The sequence below is a fragment of the Pongo abelii genome, chromosome 12 (genome assembly GCF_028885655.2).
Source record: "Pongo abelii isolate AG06213 chromosome 12, NHGRI_mPonAbe1-v2.0_pri, whole genome shotgun sequence".
In the NCBI taxonomy this organism is placed as follows: domain Eukaryota; kingdom Metazoa; phylum Chordata; class Mammalia; order Primates; family Hominidae; genus Pongo; species Pongo abelii.
The window spans coordinates 58,011,906-58,028,881 of record NC_071997.2 but is presented as its reverse complement, the minus strand read 5'-3'; the positions used below and the strand labels follow the sequence as shown (position 1 = coordinate 58,028,881).

The 16,976-nt window shown below is 45.8% G+C and overlaps 1 protein-coding gene across 5 annotated transcripts in view; it reads right to left on the bottom strand.

Annotated features, from left to right (window-relative positions):
- Nucleotides 1–16,976, bottom strand: part of SLC4A5 (solute carrier family 4 member 5) — a 145,923-nt gene that overhangs the window by 53,760 nt on the left and 75,187 nt on the right. The gene's annotated exons all lie outside the window — the stretch shown is intronic.

The following is a 16,976-nucleotide window of genomic DNA, read 5'->3' as shown; positions in this document are numbered from 1 at the left end:
AAGCAAAGTCATTCAAAGCTCCTCCAACCAGGAGACATCATATTGATGTCTTGATGGTTGATATTTTGGTAACTGCCATTCTAGATCTCCCTGTGCATGCATGCACATATGCCCGTGTTTGCATTAACTGTACATTAATGGCACCACAAGGACCTTAAGGGTATAGTATCTAATGGACATCCTTTCATCCCTATTAGTATTAACATCATTCTGAAGTCTTTCTAGTATTCCACTGTCTGAATGTACCATAATTGATAGGAACAGTTCTCAACTGGTGGACATTCGGATTATTTCTAATTATTCTTTATTATTAATTAAGGCTGGTCGGAACATCCTTGGTCCCTGCTCCATAATTTCTTTAGGATAAACTCTCAGAAGTGGAATTACTGTGTCTGCACATTTTTACATTTATAACAAGCATTACCAAACTGTTTTCCAGAAAGCTTATGTCAGTGCCCACTGCCACCAATGAGATCTTACATTTCCCTAAAGTCTCCCAGACTTTGGTATTTTCATTCTTTTTCACCTTTGTTCATTTGGTAATTGAAAAATTATCTCACATTTGCACTCTTCTGATTACTAGTGAGATTGAACATCTTTTCCTTCAACAGATTTCCTCTTCACGTAACTGTATATTTTGCATTATCAATGTTTAACACCTTCATTCCATACATTTATTTGAGACAAGTTAACCAGGCACCTGGTGGGATCCTGGGGAATCAGATGGACACAGGATGGGGAGATCTGATTAGAGAAGGACTGGGAGGTGAAGACCTGAAACATGGGGGCTGGAGCCAGAGACCAGGCAGACAAGTTGTAACTGACCTTTTTGTGGAGAAATCTGTTTGGGAAATATCATTTAAATTATGGCAGATCCAAGACTATGTGATATCGAAAGTAAGATGTTTCTAAAAGGTATATTAACATAAGAGTTTACAAGGAATAGACCAAAGGATAAGTTCAAATTTTTTTTTTTTTTTTTTTTTTTTTTGAGACGGAGTTTCACTCTCGTCGCCCACGCTGGAGTGCAATGGTGCAATCTTGGCTCACTGTGCAACCTCTGCCTCTGTGGTTCAAGTGATCTCCTGTTTCAGCCTCCTGAGTAGCTGGGATTACAGGTGCCTGCCAACAGGCCCACCTATTTGTTTTTTTTTTTTTTTTTTTTTTTTTAGTAGAGACAGGGTTTCATCATGTTGGTCAGGCTGTTCTCAAATTCCTGACCTCAGGTGGTCCACCCACCTCCACCTCTCAAAGTGCTGGGATTATAGGCGTGAGCCACCGTGCCCGGCCAGTCCAAATGTTTTAGTTGAGAGGATACTCAACTTTTCTTCCTGAGGATCGACCTCCTATTCAGATTGCCTTTTATTGTTTTTTTTGTTGTTGTTGTTGTTTTGCTCAAAAATAATACAAAAGATAAACTGAACTGTCACCCTGCTCCCAAAGACTCTTTTGCTACTCCATGGTCTTACCCACCCACCTAAAGGTGTGATGTGGCCCAGTGCACGGGGCCACTTGAGTAGGTTGCTCTCTTCACTGTCTCACAAACATCCTAGGCCAGACAGTCTCAGGCAGCTCTCTCCCCTGACATCCCATTCTTCAGTCTTCTGCCCATACAAATGTAACTCCACCTGAAGGAGTAATAAGAGCAATGCTTCTTCTTTGAAACACCCTCTACTAACTCCAGATAGCAGATAGCAAAGACATGCAGTCCTCTCCACCTCTCAGGACTTCAACTATTTGTACTGTGTTAGGCATACACCAAACATTAACCCCATAGACACACAGACAAGGGTGATAACCCACTTGAGAACAGCCTGCAGAAACACTAAATTTCTTGTCTCCAGTTTTAAGCCAATGCCAGAACCAGACTCTGCTACCAGAATCCAGAAAATTTGATTTAAGGAATTCCGGAATATGAGACCATTTAACTAGGGACACCTCTCTAGTCCCCTCTATAACTATTTTGGGAATCCAGATGTTGAACCATTAAGCCTGCTACCTGGAACTTAATTTTGTGTTTTCAATGGCTACAGCTAGAAATTTAGCTCACTTTCACCTTGAATGGAAAAGGAAACATGGAGGACCAAAGATCCATAGCAGTGGTTTTCAACCTTGGCTGTCCATTAGAATAACTTGGAGAGATTTATAAAAATACCAATGCCTGGGGCTGGGTGCAGTGGCTCATGCCTGTAATCCCAGCACTTTGGGAGGCAGAGGCAGGTGGATCACGAGGTCAAGAGATCGAGACCATCCTGGCTAACACGGTGAAACCCTGTCTCTACTAAAAATACAAAAAATTAGCCAGGCGTGGTGGCAGGCGCCTGTAGTCCCAGCTACTCAGGAGGCTGAGGCAGGAGAATGGCTTGAACCTGGGAGGCGGAGCTTGCAGTGAGCAGAGATCACGCCACTGCACTCCAACCTGGATGACAGAGCGAGACTCCGTCTCAAAACAAAACAAAACAAAAACCAATGCCTGGATGGTTACCCCACCAGGAGGGTGACCCTGCCATGGAAACTCCCAGGTTATTTGACTGCACCCTGTGGGTTCAGGAGCCCCTGCTCTGTAGGCGCATAGGATGGTGTGACTTAGGGATAGTTCAACTTATATGGGGTCCCAACGCAGGCAAACATAGCTCACATGGGTCTGATTCTCATTATACAGCAGGACATGGCCTCTTTCCTTTAGAATGGCTCCAAGAACACCAGCTGAAAGGGTCTCCTTTCTAGCACAGTCATGCTATGCTTTAGTTTCTCCGATTTTATAACTGAAGTCCATTTACAGTACATATTCTACTACACCAGTGTGCCTCAAACTCTAATGTGCATGGGGATCTTGTCAAAATGCAGATCCTCATTCAGCAGGTCTGGAATGGGGTCAAAGATTCTACATTTCTAATAAGCTCCCAGGTGTGCTCATGCTGCTGGTCTGCAGATCACCTCTGAGATCATGTAGAATGTCCTCTTTCCTCTCTGTTTCCCACTGACCAACGAGAGTGCCCCTTCCTCCACAAAGCCTCTGCCAGTTATTCTGCTTATTTCTCCTACAACACCCTAGGATGGTTCTCAACCTGAAGGACTTTAGGAACCACTATTCTAGGACAGTGATTCTTAAGCTTGGTTGCATATAGGAATACCCTAGATGCCTTTAAAATCTTCATGTCTCAGTCATATCCTAGACCAGTTGACACCAGAATAAAAACGGGTGGGATCCAGGCAACTCTGTGCTCCAGACTATTCTAGGTAAAGTTTCTAACTTCTTAGGCTCAGAGCCTAAAATAATTAATTAATTCAGGCTCAGTGCCTAAATTAATAATTAATTGTAGCCAATCATGTTTTATGATTGTTTTGGTATATAACAAATGCCAAATATACATTAAGCTTTTTGAAGACAGGTGCCATTGCTTCCTCTCTGGTGTCCCCTTATGGTCTCCTGCCCAGATCAACTGCATTAAATGCTTGCTCCCTCCTGCTTGAGGGTAGCAAGACCTCACTGATCACTTTGGGTGAGATCTCGCTATGAGGAAATGACTGGGAAAAAAAAGCTTAAAACCCATTTTGTTTAAGTATATTTAAAAATACTCAGAAGCCGGGCATGGTGGCTCACACTTGTAATCCCAGTGCTTTGGGAGGCTGAGGTGGGAGGATTGCTTGAGACCCGGCTGGGAAACAAAGCAAGATTCCATTATACAAAAAAATAAAATAATTAGCCAGGGGTGGTGGCATATGCCTGTAGTCCCAGCTACTCAGGAGGCTGAGGTAGGAGGATTAAGTCCAGGAGTTTGAGGCTGCAGTGAGCTGTGATTGCACCACTGCAATGAAGCTTAAGCGACAGAGAAAGACCCTATCTCTAAAAAGAAAGAAAGAGGCCTTATCTTTTAGAGACATAATGAAATATTTACAGATGGAATGATGTGGTGTCTGGGATTTGTGTCAACCTGATCTAGTGTGTGTGTCTGTGTGTCTGGGGTAGTAGGTGGGGGACAGAGAAACAAGATTTGCTATGAGTTAGCTGTTAACTGTTGAAGCTGGTGGGGGCAGGTGGGGGTTCATTCTGCTATATACTACTTTTGTATAAATTTGAATTTTCCAAAATAAAATCCTTAAACATTCTCCAGAATGAATAAAGGAATGGCCTCTGTAAAAAGCTTCTGGTCAAAGCCAAGTTTAAAAACTTGTGGAAGCCTGATAATAAGTTTCGTGTGTAATCCCAAACAACTCATTGCAAAGTGAACTGTATACCACGGTTGGCTTCAAAAAGTGGGGAATTAGAGTTGGGGAAGCAGGTCAAGTGGAAAGAAAATCTCCACGTTCTCCTTCATTATCCAGCAAAGCTTTAACTTTTAGGGATTTTGCCCAAGCTAGGTGCAGACTCCCAACTCTGCATGCCAGGGTGGGCACCAGATGCCCCGCTTCTGACTGGAATGGAGCTAAAAGGAACCTTGAAATGTCACTTGTCACAGAAAGCAGCTCTCTGTCACACAAAGCAGGGCCAGAACTGAGGCCTTTTCTGTGCCTAGTAACTCGGTCAGAGATACAATTAGAGGACATTGCTGTTCAATTAATACCAAGAGCAGCAGAAAGCATCATGGCGCTAGCTGCCAGGTACAGCCAAGGCTTCCAATGCTCAAACCACAGGATGGAAGAAGAGGCGGTTCTCCTTCCAGGAGGATCTGGAAAGGGCTAAAAACCAAGAGACCTCAATTCTAGTTCTCTCCTCAAATGGAAACTTCGTTAACTCCCACTGATCCTGCTGGGCTAGAGTAAGTATCAGCAGTTTTCAATGGCTGCATTAGGATCATCTGGGAGCTTTTTACAAATTCTAAAACCCAGGCTGAATCTCAGATTAATTACATCAGAACCTCAGGGGACTAAGAATCAGATATCAATATTTTTTAAAAGGAAGACACAGATCCTTGAGATGATAAAACAGGCTGCCCATTATGTGTGGTTAGATAAGAGTAAAATCTGGAGAATATACATAAACATTGTGACTGAAGAGAAGCTTCTAACTATACTTATTTTGAATATCATTATAATTAAATTGTGTCCTGGTTAGTTTGTTTGCAAAATCCCCCTTAGGACATTCTAATTTAAAAAATGTAATCTCCCAATGTATGTAACCTTTAATGCTAAGGCTATGTTGCCTCTAAACATTTGTTTTAAGAATTATATTTGTGTGAATTTGTTTCTTTCATGAAGTTTACTCAGCTAAAATTTGTAAAGTGTATATCCCTGGGGTCACTCTATCTATGTGGCCTCACCAACTTTATTCTGTAACTCTCCCACCCTGCCCCATTACCCAAAAGCTTGACTTCTGTGTATTAGTTACAAAGCATCAAGACATGTTTGTGCTTTCTGCCTAAGGCCTGTGTGTAATATATTTTGTAACTCCAACAAATTCATTTCTTAAAAGTAAGAAATGTAAGTTTTTCTTCATTATCCAGCAAAGCTTTTTAACTTCATATGAGTCATATCAGGATACTGAATTTCCCAACAGATACTGAAGACCAGTATTAATTCACTTACAAGCCCGTTAAGAATTTTCCTAGAGATGTCTGAGGAATCATCAGATACTCCCCTGGTTCAGTCTTTGACAGAGGCACTAAAAAAATGATCTGTGGAAGGAAGATTTTTCAAAAGGGGAACACCTGAGGTCGGGCCTGGTGACTCACGCCTATAATCCCAGCACTTTGGGAGGCCAAGGCAGGCAGATCCCTTGAGGTCAGGAGTTTTGAGACCAGCCTGGCCAACATGGCAAAACCCTGTCTCTACTAAAAAAACAAAGATTAGCCGGGCATGGTTGTGCAAGCCTGTAATCGCAGCTACTCCCAGCCAAGCACTATGCTAAGCACTTAACATGTATTATCTCATCTAATCCTTAAATCTATCTCACGAGGTAGGTCTGTGACTATTCTCATTGTACAGGTGAGGAGACTGAGACCCTTAGAGGATAAGGAGCCTGCTCAAGGTGGCTGAGGCAGGAGAATCACTTGAGCCCAGGAGGCGGAAGTTGCAGTGAGCTGAGATGGTGCCACCGCACTCTAGCCTGGGCAACAGAGCAAGACTCCGTCTCAAACAAATGGGAGAAACACCTAAGCAAATTCTGGCCCATTCTTACAATTTATTTGGCCAATTCATGCTACATAAAATCATATGCATGAAAATATGTATGTGAGATAGTACAACAAGTTGTTTCTACAACTGATTATGACTTTGCATACCATGTATATGTTAATAAACCAAACTTGGAAGTAAATCTGAAAGATTATAAAGTATAAAAGACTGAGTGGGCAGGCATGGGTCAAGGGTCAGCACACATATGGAGAAGTTCAGAAGCTACCAGAAGGGGCTGATGAGCACCAGAAAAGCCTCACAGGCCTCTTGGGGCACCCACCCCAGTCCAGGCTCAGAAATTTTATCTTTTTAGTGTCCCAAAGATGATTAGGTCCAGTGACACTGTCTAATGCTAACCAAGATCACAAAGGCTGATGTATAAACCTGAAGGCCAATTTATTTAATTTACAATGAGATTTACAATCATTATACGGGTTTGTTATGCTCATCCTCCAGTCTTTGCATTCTCTCCTTATGGGCAGATATACAGGGTAAGCCAAATTATCACCAAAAAGTTGCTGAATATAGAATCAGAATGAGTTAATCATTAGTTAAGTGATTCCAGTGTTTAATAGACTCAGGATGATCTTTCATCTCTACACATGAGATATGTCTGGAACTGGGATCAGATAGATAGGGCCTTCTGTCTTAGATTGTTCTGTAATGAACCCTACTTCCTCCCATGGCTGACTGATGCCCTTTGAATGAAAGTCTTTCCTTTTGGTGGCCTAGGAACCTCCGCTGAGGGCCTTTGGTGATGCAGTACAGTTTGGGCATTACAGGAGAACCACTCCTTCCCAGACAGTGATGAACTGCAGTGGCACAGCTGGTGGTGATGGAGCAGAGGTGTGGCATTCCAGGGAGCTGTGGTGAATGGAATGGGGGTGGCCTCTGTTCCCAAGCTCATGCATTTGGTGAAGGGTCCATCCTCCTGCACACCATGTCCTCATTCAGGGTTGAAGGGGAGCCCACAGCTAAGTGAATGCCATCAGACAAAGTTACTGAAAAATTCTGAATGGGCTTCTTCAGGGAGAGGCTTCTGGAGCCAAAACCTCTCTGAGGGACACTTGTCTGTGTATCCAGGAAGTCCCTGTAATTGCCCCATGGGACTGTCATCTACGCAGTTGTCTGCCTCCCTCAGAGTCTGCTGGTACCTCCCTTCACTGCCTCTCAGGAGAGGCCCTCTCCTCACCTAGGCGCTCTCTTCCACCTCTGCTATTCTGGGCCAAGTTCAAAAGCCACCTCTCCCAAGACAATGCCTTCCCAAGGGCCAACGTTGAGGAGACCTCTCTTTCCTCTGGCTCCCATCACACTTTTTATCATTTATCACATTAACATTCCTAATCACGACAATGGCTAAAGCTTACTGAGGGCTTTCTATGTGCCAGGCACTATGCTAAGCACTTAACAGGTATTATCTCATTTAATCCTTAAATCTATCTCACGAGGTAGGTCTGTGACTATTTCATTGTACAGGTGAGGAGACTGAGACCCTTAGAGGATAAGGAGCCTGCCCAAGGTCATGCAGCTTATAAGAGACAGGGTTTGAAGGCATGTCTTTAGATTCTAGAGCCTGTTCTCACCACTTTGCACATACCACCCTGGGTTTTAGTTATCTGTGTATATGAGCACATGCCTGCTTTATACCAGATTGGGGTTGAAATATCATGTCTCATGGGCTCCAAGCACCCCACAGCCTGTTTTTGTATGGCCAGCTAGCTAAGCATGGTTTTTATATATTTAAAGCATTGTAAAGAAGGAGAAAGAGTAGGCAGAAGAGAGAAAGGAGAGAAGGAGAGAAAAAGAGAAGAAGAGGAGGGAGGAGAGGAGGGGAAATAAAAGGGCAGTGGAAGAGATCATCTGTGCACAAAAAGCCTAAAATATTTTCTGTCTGGCCATTAACTGAACATGTTTGCTGATACCTGTACTAGATCATAAGCACTTTAAGAACAGATTCATATTTTACTCATTTTAATTCTCCCGCAGGACCTAACACAACATCCCCTCAACTATTTTTGGAATGAAAGAAGAAAGGTGTGGATAAAACAGCCTCTCCAAAGCTCTCCTAGACTCAGAAGTTAGAGCTTCCACCTTTCCACTGCTCTAGGGATTGATGTAGTGCTGCAGTTACATCAGCAGATCTCCATGGACAGAGATGGGGTGTGGTCTCTCTCTCCTTCAAGAGGAGGATGAGTTTGTAAAATTGCACCACCTATACTCTCATAGGCAACTTGAAGAATTCTGAAAGTTCTGGTTGGTATTACAGGCAGAACCGTGGCCAAAGGATTGCTTACATTAAGTGCATATCTTCATTACTACAGATGTATGAAAGACATATTTGGGGTGTCTGCTCCGCCTGTCTTCCATGGGGATGTGCTCTCTAGGATACAGCGAGTCCTCTCCATACCTCCTCACACCTCTGATCTGGGTCCCAGTGATAGGGCAATCAAAGTTGGACAGATCAGATTCTCCATGAAGAATTTTGAATTGCTGTGGGATGGTCCCTTGAGTAGGGTGTATGTGAACATGGAAGCTGAGGATTGGCCAAAGGCAGGGACAAGCAGAAGCAGCTGGTTGCAGAAGAGTAAAGAAGATGTCCTGAGAGAAGCAGAGACCAGAAGCAGAGAGAAAGAGGACAGGCCAACTTCCCAGGCCCAGCCCTTGAGAGATCATGCCCCTGGGGACTATGAAGTCACCCCAGTGTCCCAGTGATGCTCCCTCCATTTGTATGAGTTAGCCTGAGTGGGCTTCTGTTACTTGTAGCCCCAAACCTCCTGATGATGACAGTGGCATTTCTCTCCCCTTGGGCATCGCAAACAGTCCCCGACAGCTCACTCAAGATTAGGCTGTGGGAGCCAGAGATGGAGATGCTGGGTGGGGGCTCTTGACTCTCATATAAAGTACTGCTGCCGGCCAGGAGCAGTGGCTCATGCCTATAATCCCAGCACTTTGGGAGGCTGAGGCGGGTGGATCACCTGAGGCCAGAAGTTTGAGACCAGCCTGGCAATATGGTGAGACTGTATCTCTACTAAAAATGCAAAAACTAGTCAGGCATGATGGCGGGTGCCTGAAATCCCAGCTACTCGGGAGGCTGAGGCAGGAGAATCACTTGAACCCAGGAGGCGGAGGTTGCAGTGAGCTGAGATTGTGCCATTGCACTCCAGCGTGGGTGACAGAGCGAGACTCCATCTCAAAAAATGAAAAATAAAAAAAAAAAGTACTGTTGCCAAAGGGTTTTTAGGCAGGACTCTTCCTTTGGCATCTCTGGAGTCTGATGGCTGTGATCCTAACAAGACAGGAGATATAACCACCAAAATCAACGTGTAGACCTTGTTTTGATTCTAGGTTGTATAAACCAACAGAAATAAGATATTTTTGAGACAGTAAGAGAAACTGAATCTAGACTAGATAACCAATTATAATAAGGAATGTTTCTCAATTTTATTAGGAGATATAACGGCATTGTGGTTACAATGAAGTCTAATTCACAAAGATGTGTACTGAAATGTTTACAACATTCAGGATTGCCTTTAAAATACCCCAGCAAAAGCAAACAACAACAAAAAATCCCTAAAAGCAAACAAAAAAAGTGGTGGAGATAGAAAAATATGAATCTTTGATGAAGCTGGGTGATGGGGACCATTCTCTCTACTGTTTGTGTTTGAAATTTTTCATAATAAAAAGTTTAAATATATATTTGGATATATAAAAATATATATGAATAGGTAAATCAAGTAGGGGTTTGACATGAAGGTGGTCTGATGGTGGGGTTATTCCCCTTCTGACAGCTGCAACTGAGTGAGCTATCCAGGGATGACTTTGGTTGGGGGAGGTGTTTGCTCCTTCAGACCACCTCCAAGGGTTCTGAGGAGCTGCCAGCCAGTTGTGCCCTATCTGGGAAGAGCTCCCTGAGTGCTCCAGTCCCTCCCATCTCTCCTCACTTAATTAGCCTTCCAATCTCACTCACTGGCCAACTAATCTGATTGTACTATCCTGGGTCAACCGCGTGATGGCCTTGTGTCACTGCCTGGCTGTCCCCATGGGTGTGGACTTGTGCTTCCCCTGTCTGATTGCAGGACTTTGAAGGTCTCTTTTGCAGCTCCACCCTGGGATAACTGTAAGTTATCCTAAGTCCCTAAGAGATGAAAGCCCCTAGCATAGCCCTCATTCTGTGTTACACTGCCAGCTGTGAGAGCACTGGATGGAACCCAGGGCCTCTGAGACTTCAGGGAACCTTTTACCTGGGGCTTGATCCAGGTTCTGATTCATATAAAAATCCCTTTTTCCTACTTCACCAACATAAGCCTCAAGTATCAGTGTTGGACTAGCGTAGAGAGAGGGAAAGACCAAATTAGATACTGGACATAAAAGCAGCTTGATAATGACAAAGAGTATAATTATTCAGAACACTAGATCAGCAGAAGGTGAAAGTCAAACAACCTTAAAAATCTTCATCTGACCATAAATCTCCATGCGTGACTCCACTGCAATAAAACAAGAGAGCGATGGCTGCTAGCCTGCAGCTGCTTACCTGGCTCATGTATACCAGCCATCCGCAGCTCCTACAGTCGCTTTTCCACCCCACCTGTCTCCTCAAACCAGAGACCGGCCTGGAATTCCCTCAACTCCCTGCTAAGAGCCCCTCCACCTGTGCCCAGGGCCGCCTTGCTCCATCCAGCAGCCTCCCTCAGCTTCTTTTCCCTTTAAATCACTCTCTTTTCCCTGGACCCTTCTTATAAGCCTACAATATGCTCAGACTTCGCTGACCCTCAAAAACAAAAGGATCTCCCTTGGCCCATGTTCCCCTTAAGAGGCTTCCTTCACTCCTGCCCTTCATGGACAAGCATCTTGGAAGAACTGTCAAGTGAGCCCAGCTTTTTAGTTTTAACTCTTCTCAACTTACTGCCCTCTGGCTTCTGCCCTACCCTTCCTCAGACTGCGGGAGCGGGTCCACCCTGCGGGAGCGGGTCCATCCTGTGGATGCGCTTCAGTTCTTGCGGTACTTGTTATCTCCTCCCTTCATCTTGAATGTCTCTCAGCCCTTGATTTCCAGGACAAAGCCCTCCTTCCATTCCCCTCCTAACCTCCTGGTTGCCCCTTCTCAGTCTCTTTTGTGGGTTCCTCTTCCTCTGCCCATCCTGCAAATACTGAAGTTCCTGGGGACTCTGTTCTGGGCTCTCTTCTCACTTCACAGACCTCAGGGGCAACCTTATCCTTTTCTGTGGGCTTGATTTCCACCTAGATGCTGATGTCTCACAAATTTATGCTTCTCTACTGAACTCCAGACACGGTGGCCACATGATGACCTCTGGACACCTCCACTTGGAGTTTCCTCAAATAGAACCTGTCCAAAATGGAACTCATTATCAACTGCCCCCAAAACAAAATTTAAAAATACCCAATATAATAAAACTTTACTACATTTGTGTTTTCTAAGCTGCTACCATGAGGTACTCACTAGCTCAGGTTGGAATTCTGGGTGTCTCCCTGACTATCTGTCCCCACGTGCCATCTGTTATCAAGTCCTGTCAATTCTACCTTTTAAATTTTGTCTCAATCTATCCCTTCTCTCTATCCCTACTGCCAGCATCTCTCCCTTGGACCAGCCTCTTAACTGGCCAAGTCTTGCCCCCTTTTATCCATTCTCCACACTAAAGTGAGATGATCTCTCTTAAGGATATGCATGATTCTGTCCTTTTCCCACCTAGAACCCTTCAGTGGTCCTCTGAAGCTCTCAGCACCAAGTTCCAACACTACAACATGGCTGGCATAGAATCTGCATCATCAGCCCTGCCATTCCCTGCCTCTTATTCTACAGTCCAGCCACAGGGAACCTGTGACTGTTCTTCTATGTGTCTGTTTGCCCTATTCCAGAGGCCTCTTTCCCCTTCCCTACCCTCTCCTGGCTAACTCTGACCCATCCTTCAGGTCTCAATGTGAACATCTCTTCCTCTTAGAAGCCTTCCTGGACCCCTCCTGCCTGGATTAGATGCCCCTATGCTCTGCTTTCACAGTGCCCCCATTATCAAATGCCCCCTTATTTGCCTCTGTGTCTAATTAGACTGAGAGCCCAAGAGAGCAGGGGCAGCATCTGCCATGTTCCATTTTCATATCTGTAGCAGGCTCAGGGCTTGCAGATAATAAATATTAATTGACTGAATGAACCAAGTTTGTTGATTTCTGCACTGGGAGCTCAGCATCCTACTCTCCTTTAAATTGAGTGGGCAGCTCTGGTTCCACTGGAAGGTTGATTCCAGATGGGTGGTGAGACCAGACGGCTGGGGATGCCTACTGCCCCACACTAAGATGGGAAATGATGTTAAGGGCATTATACAGGACTTTTTTTTTTGAGACAGAGTTTCACTCTTGTTGCCCAGGCTGGAGTGCAATGGCACGATCTTGGCTCCCTGCAACCTCCGCCTCCCAGGTTCAAGCAATTCTCCTGCCTCAGCCTCCTGAGTAGCTGGGATTACAGGTGCCCACCATCATGCCTGGCTAATTTTTTTGTATTTTCAGTAGAGATAGGGTTTCACCATATTGGCCAGGTTGGTCTTGAACTCCCGACCTCAGGTGATTCACCTGCTTCAGCCTCCCAAAGTGCTGGGATTACAGGCATGAGCCACTGTGCCTGGACTATACAGGATCTTAATGAGGGTGATTTCAGGGTTGACACAGAAAGTTCAGCTTTCTCCATCCTGTATGGAGTGAGAGCATCCCTGCCTATGTGCATAGAACCATTCAGGGCTTTTGAAAACATACTGATCTGGTTTGACCCAACAACTGACCCACTTCTGGTGCCCTTCCTGGTCACTGCAGGAATGTTCTCAGAGCATGTGTCTCATAAGAATCTTCTGGCAAGTTCGTGTTTGTGGTCTGCTCTGAGTTGAGACCAGAAGCAGCTTGGATTTGGAATTTGCTTTCACAGCTCTTGGGAGGCGCTAAGCTCTGGTTATTTCTGAGTAACCCCAAAGGGCCCTCCACACTTGGGTGGGTTCCAACCCAGGTCATTCTCCTTCCCAGCCCTCCACTTGCAGTCAGGCAGAGGTGGGCATGAGAGAGGATGGAATTCTGGGTAAATAGTTTGCTCACAGTCAGGTGGTCGCCCCCACCCAATCTGATCCAGCCCTCCCTTCAGGCAAGGTCATTATCAGCAAACAGCCAGCTGCATTTCCCTCATGGGAATGCTAGAGACAGAGTTAATAAAAATCTATCTTATTAACAGCCTGACCTACCAGCATTGATCACATTAGAAATGACGCTGCACACACAGTCCCCATTATGTGCATGGCGCAAGGCTCAGCAGAGCTCAAAAAGCCATTTAAATCCCTCCAGGAGTGACTCCTCCAAGGGCCTGAAACATCCCCCAAACTAATAACTCCCGACAAAGCACCGCCAGGGAAAATTCCTTGCGGATTTGAGATTTTCACTCTGTTAATCTCCTAACTCAATAAAGCAAACACTCCCTGCAGCAAATTAAATACTTTTATTAAAGGGTCCCCTCCCCGATTCTCTTTGACATGGGTATTGTGGACCATAACCCTCTTGGAGCCTGAGTGTCTGTGTGAGGGGCTGTCCCCTACTCCCCATCATTTTCTCCTGTTACTCTAAGAAGGCCCAGAACCCATTATGATTTGCTGATTCTTAGATTCTCGAAACATCTGAGATCTCTAGCTTCCCTGAGTGGCTCCACTGGCCTGTCAACTGAAGAAACTGCTATTTTTTTGTGGGGGTGACAGGCCTCAAACAGCTCTGACCCAAGCACCTCTAACCTTGTAGTTTGCCTGGAGGAGGGCCCAGCAAAACTGTTCAGGCCCATGGTGGGCTTCTTGGCCGATGGTCAAACCCTTCTGACTTCACTAGGGGCTTGCTGGTCATACCTTGGACAGTTATCTGGAAACCAGATGGGGTTAGCTGTAGAGAGTAGAAAAGGGTGGAGCAGAAGTCGAGAAAGCTACTCTCCTCCCACATTTTCCTGTCCCCAAACTGGCCTTCAAGCTACTCCTCTTTGGGATCTGCCTAGAATTGGGTTCGACCACTTTAACTTCTAGTCATCGCTTTCTTTTCACTGCTGGTTGGAGCCAGGTTATCCTGAGGTCCTGATGGCCTTTCTTCCAGGACCTCCTCAGATGCTGTCTTCAGAAAGCCTGCTTTGCGGGGAAACCTACCACTTTACAGATGGTAACTGCCAGACCCCTTTATGTTTTAGGAGAAGCCCCCTTCTAGAAACATCCTCATCTATAGTTTCTTGGTTCCTTCACTGGGCCTGGAGTGCAGAGGGCTTTGTGAATCCACACTCCGAGAGAATAGAGACAGTGTGGTTTGCCTTTGGTGATAGTCAGGTCTCTGGGGGCCATAAGGCCTTCTTGGCAAGGGCTCCATGGGTGTGTGTGATAGGCCCTCGTGGAGGGTCTGGTCCTGGCAACCATGGCTAGGGCTTCTGGATGAAGACCCTGTCCAGGGTGTGGAGAAGGCACCTTCCCCTTCCTGGGCCTCTGAGAAGGCTCTGCCCAGACTTCCTCCTCACTATTTGCTCACTCTGGGCAGGAGAGGCCCTCGTTCAGCGCAGGCCGTGGCTTCAGGCCCTGGCCCCTCAGAGGTGTTAAGACATAATAGCCCAGGGTGGGTCCTGGTCATTTGAAATGTCCGCCTTCCCTGTCAATCTTGGATAGGCATCCTGGGCTCTGCAGCTCTCCCCATGTATCTCTGACCCCAACAGAATTGCTTCCAGACCTATGTCCTTCCCTGGAAGTCAAAACAGTCACTGGAAGTTAGAGACAGAAAGAGAAAGAGCTGAGAAAATGAGGAAGGGAAGACAAAGTCCATTATCCCTCAAGTGGGGAGTCAGACAGGCCTGGACTGGAATCCATATTCAGCCACCTACATGCTCTGACCCCTGGTGAGCTACTTGCTCCCCTTCACTTCAGTTTCCTATCTATAAAAGAGGGATAATGAAAGTTCTACCCACTCAGGGTCACTGTGCAACTTGCAGGAGACAAGCCTGTGAATCGATCAGCACAGAAAATGTTCAAAGAATGGGATCATAGTAAGAGATTCATTGGCTTCCACACACGGACCGGGCCCATGTGTGGAGCTGGGGATTTGTTCCTCTCTGACGCCCGCAGGGATTTATTTGCTAGTCCACCCAGTGGCCTTTCTTCCAGATACATGGTATGTGGAGTGGGGAAAACCTGGGGGTGTCCAAACCTGTGCCTTCTGGCTCTGCACAGCAACTACCCAGGCTAGTGAGGGAGATGAGCGAGGGAAGAGCCCAGGCCGTGGTTGGGGGCAGCTGTCAGGCTCTGGGTGTCATGGTGGCCCCCATGCAGAGACAAACCTGGGCACAGTTGAGTCTATGCACTCTCAACTTGGGCATAATTGCCCCCAAGGGGGCAAAAACTGGTTCTTGGAGGAGTGAAAATATTTTAGATATTACAATGGTTTGTGGCACTCTACAGCTACACTCGACCTGACAAATCTTATTCCTTTTTTTTTTTCTTTTTTTGAGACAGAGTCTCACTCTGTTGCCCAGGTTGGAGTGCAATGGCACAATCATGGCTCACTGCAGCCTCAACTTCCCCTGGCTCAGGTGATCTCCCACCTCATCTTTTCAAGTAGCTGAGACTACAGGTGTGTGCCACCACGCCTAGCTAATTTTCTATTTTTATTTTTATTTTTTGTAGAGACGAGGTCTTCCTATGTTGTCCAGGCTGGTCTTCAACTCCTGGGCTCAAGCAATCTGCCTGTCTTGGCCTCTCAAAGTGTTGGCATTACAGGCATGAGCCACTGTGCCTAGCCTTTATTCCTTATTTCTAATGAAAGAAATTAAATATTAATTTAATAAAGTTGATTTAAATCAAATTAAATTCTTCTCCTGGGGGCAGAGTGGCATCATGTAAAGAAGGTGGAGAAACATCGGCAGTCTGTCTTCCTGTCCGAAGGTCCCTCCTGTTGCCTCTTACCATAGCCTTCCTTCCCCTCGGGCTCTTGGGAGCATTGGGCACTGCTGAACAGTCCAGTTAAGTCCCAAGGCCCCTTTGTCCCAGGCACTGGGGAGATGAGCAGTGCCAACCACTCTTACCCTGCCCCTCCCTTGGCTCCTGTGACTTCTCCATGCGGCTCCCCTCCAGCTTCTGCTCTCCGTATATATGGAGTGCTCTCTGCTCCCCATGCTTTTCTCCATGGCTCCAACTCTGCAGCCCCAAACTCTGCCAGATAGCCCTCTCCATCTGGATTTTTCCCACCATTCAGACTTGACGTGCCTGGCACACCTTCTCCTTCCTCCAGGAAGCCCTCACTGTCTACCCCAGACTGCTTGTTACTTTCCTTTTTACAGCATTTACCTTGAACCATTTTATATTAAAGAACATCCTGGGTAAAAAAGTGAGACCTTATCGCTACAAAAAATAAAAATAATTAGCTGGATGCAGTGGCATGTGCCTGAAGTACCAGCTACTTGGGAGGCTGAAGCAGGAGGATCGCTCGAGCCCAGGCATTTGAGCCTGCGTGCAGTAAGCTATGGTTACCCTACTGCACTGAAGCCTGGGTGACATAATGAGACCCTGTCTCTGGAAAAACAACAACAATGACAAGAATGCAGCTGACCCCTGAACAACATGGATTTTGAACTGCATGGGCCCACTTATACACAGGTTTTCTTCAACCAAATGGGGTCAAAAATACAGTACTCATGGGATGCAAAACCTGCATATATGGGCCAATGTTTCATATAGGTAGTTCCACAGGGCCAACTGGGAGACTTGAATATATGTGGATTTTGGCATCAGCAGGGGGTCCTGGAACCAGTGCCCTGTGGATATGGAGGGACAATGGTATATGCCCTTGTATTACTCTCAGAGTTTCAT